The following is a 3,571-nucleotide window of genomic DNA, read 5'->3' as shown; positions in this document are numbered from 1 at the left end:
ACATTACCTTCTGCCGAGCTTGCTTTGGTGACTTTACCCTAAAGCCGACCGTGATAATTCTATATTAGCAGTTTAAGACATCTTGGTAGATTTTAGATACATTAACTTGTACCAATTCTAAAATAATAACAACAAAGAGAATGTTTTGACTGCTTCAATCAAAATAATTGAAAAAAAATTTACTGATGAAATCGATAGTTCCAATTTTATTATTTTCACTTGGTCAAGCCAAATTTTATTAATTTTCACTCGGTCAAGTCAAATTTTATTAAGTATCAAATGAATTGATACAAACTAGAATCCGTAAAAATAGTTCTAAAAAGACAAGAGGGGCACTATCTCCCAAGATATGGCATTACAAATCACCTAGCTCTGACCCCAACCAGTTACAAAAGGAAACACGCATCAAACCGTATCATAGTTGCCAGTTAAGTAAAGCATTCTACCACAAAAAAAGAAAGATATCTAACGCATCCTAAATCCATGGTCTCATCAAGTTATTTTTCACCCACGAGATTGTTACTTAGGAATCCAATTCAATGATTAAGTTTTTTGAACCAACCCAAGATGTAAACATTTGTAATTCATTTCTAATCGTCATAACTTCTACAAAATTGAAATCTTGGATGCCCAACGACCCATAAAAGATACCCCTCACTAGTCCCAAATGGTCACGTGCCACTCCTCCACATCCTACTGGCCATGATTTACCTTTTACCAATTCATCTTCACTAATTTTCATTTCTCCTCTGGTAGAGGAATCCAATCCACGCAAGGACAAGCTCTATTTGACGTTTCATAGGTATTTACAATCCAAGGTTCATTATGTTAGAAAAGAATAATGAGAATATAAATTGTATATTAATAAATCTTAATTATGATTAATTGTGTATGTTATATATATATATATATATATATATATAAAGGTAATCTCAATCTTATTCATCGTCTAATTCTAGCTAATTAACTAACAGTATTGTAGCATAATGCTAATGAAATATTGTAATCTAACTAAGTAATATTATTGTATTACAACTCTAGCTAAATAACTCATATCATTGTCTTAACTCTCTCTTCAAACTCAAGACGGTAAGGTATATATGCCAACTTAGGTTGAAAACTAAGATAAACTCTTGAAACTGCTCTTGAAATCAATTGGAGGCTACACGACGTTTTGACGTCGTGAAACACGTGGCAAGTGATGTGGCGAAACACGACATAGTTGAATGACGTGACGAAACACGACATGAGTTGAATGACATGGCAAGTGATGTGGTGAAAAATGACATAGTTGACTAATGTGGCAAAACACGACATGAGTTGAATGACATGGTGAAACACGACAAGTTGAATGACGTGGTGAAATACCACAAGTGGAATGACAGACATGTTGAATGACATGGTAACGAACGTGTCAAATAAACTGCAATGGTAGAAAAAATCAATGTATGGACAACCAGAGAATGAGACAGGAGTTGTCGACGTGTGGAACATGTGAAACAAGGCAGGAGGCGTATGAAACTACGATTGCCAACAACCAATGTGCATAGCCCCTGAGAAGGCTCTAATACCATGTTAGAAGAAAAGAAAACTTGATCTATCAAACATGAACTCTGATACCATATTAAAGTTTCAGTGGTGGCTGGGTTTTAGGTGTGATGGAATAGAGAAGAAAAAGGAAAATTGGAGAATATTCCAAAATCAGCTCCTCTCTTCTTTCTTTTCTTCTTTTTTATTTTGTCACACCGATTATAACAAATGACCCATGAAACGTGACAACAAATCAATATATGCACACAAGTTTCATCAACCAACCTACACCAACTTCACAATAAGCCATTATTTTAAAAGATAGCACAACATAACATAATGAAACTTTTAGAAGGGATATTGTTTAATTAGCAAGCCATAGCAAAGATTGAACTTTTGAATGAATAGTAAGTTTTCATATGTTTGAGAACTATACCTCATTTGACTTCAAGCAAGAGTGGAGATCTAAAGCTGTGATGCACTTTTCACAGAGAAAACACATTTTCGGTCATGTTCTCGTAAGAATTTGTTTTTTCTTTTATTATTGTAGATAGTAGATTTTGGTTACTACCTATTTTCTTTAAAATTGTTTTACAGTGTGATTTTGTGCAGAGAATAATGAGAGCAACTAAAATAGGTGAAACATTACTTCACGTAGAATAACTAGAATAAGTGAAACACTACTTCACGTAGAACAACTAAAACATATGAAGCACTATTTCATACAGAATAACTAGAATAAGTGGTGCACTACTCCATGTAGAATAACTACTTCACACAAAATAACCACTTTACATGGATGATAATGAAAGTAACCTGAAAAAAGTAGTAGAGTTCATGGGTTACTTTCATCTTTAGATGTTTTGGAGAGTTTGGCTTGGTGGCTAAGATATAAAGGTAGTCAAGATGTCTTCTTTTTAACCTTTTACTAAAGTACAAGTGTTCTTCCTCTTACCTTGTTCTCATGGATCTATTCATGGACACCTTCTTCTCATATACTTGTCACGCACAGCTTTTTCTCTTAACTTGTTCTCATATAGCTTTTCTTAATTACCTTCTGCTCGATAACAAGTCTTATTACACTTAATTACTTCAACAGTTATATAATGACTTTTTTAACCATTACTCATTATATGCAATAAAATCACCATTGTAATACCCACATAATGGGTTATAGTAATGGTTACTTACATTAAAGCTTTTCCTTCATTACACATCTTAAAGTTAATTTTTGAGTAAATGTCACTTTTGCACTATATATAGAGCTTTCATAATTCATTTGGAGGATCTTCACTTTTCCAAAGCTTATCTTTTTAACTCTCTTTTACCCTTTAATTCTCTTATTGTTCTCTTTCTCATGTCACGACATTGAGTACTTCAGGAACTACTTTAATATTCCTCTCCGCCGCCTCCAGTACATCCTTTACTTGTTTGCAACACTTATTCTCTTTATCACAAGAACCCCCTTTATAGTTATCTACCACCACATCACAAGAATATTAAGAAATTCCTACCTAGAATCCTAATGTCATTCAAACAGTCAATGGTAGAATCAAGATTTGACATTTTGGGGGCAAAAGGTGAGGGGGGGGGGGGGTGGGCGGGCAAAATGTCAAAGACAATGTCTATAAGACAATTACACTAGAAGTTCAATATTTGATAAAAATATAAAACAGTTTAGATGGAAAAAATTTCATATGAAAATTATACAAATAAATCTTGAAAATTATTCAAAAGAATCAAACTTAATAATTTAGTTAAAAGAATTAACTAGTATAATCATAAATAATTTAATAATGACAATAATCCCAATTTCTAGATTTAACAACAAACAAAATTAACAAATACAATAACAAAAATCTCAATGGGAAGTAATCCCCTAAAAAATCTTAAAGACCATCAAAAAACAATTCAATTAGAAAATAATTCCCTAGAATTATCACAAAAATTAAATAGAATATCAATAAACAATTCAATGAAAAAAAAAACTAATTGTTCACAGAATCTAAGCAAAAAAAAAAAAAAACCACAAATAATTTAT

This window comes from Theobroma cacao, chromosome 4 (assembly GCF_000208745.1).
Source record: "Theobroma cacao cultivar B97-61/B2 chromosome 4, Criollo_cocoa_genome_V2, whole genome shotgun sequence".
NCBI lineage: Eukaryota > Viridiplantae > Streptophyta > Magnoliopsida > Malvales > Malvaceae > Theobroma > Theobroma cacao.
Note: the sequence above shows the minus strand (reverse complement) of the source record.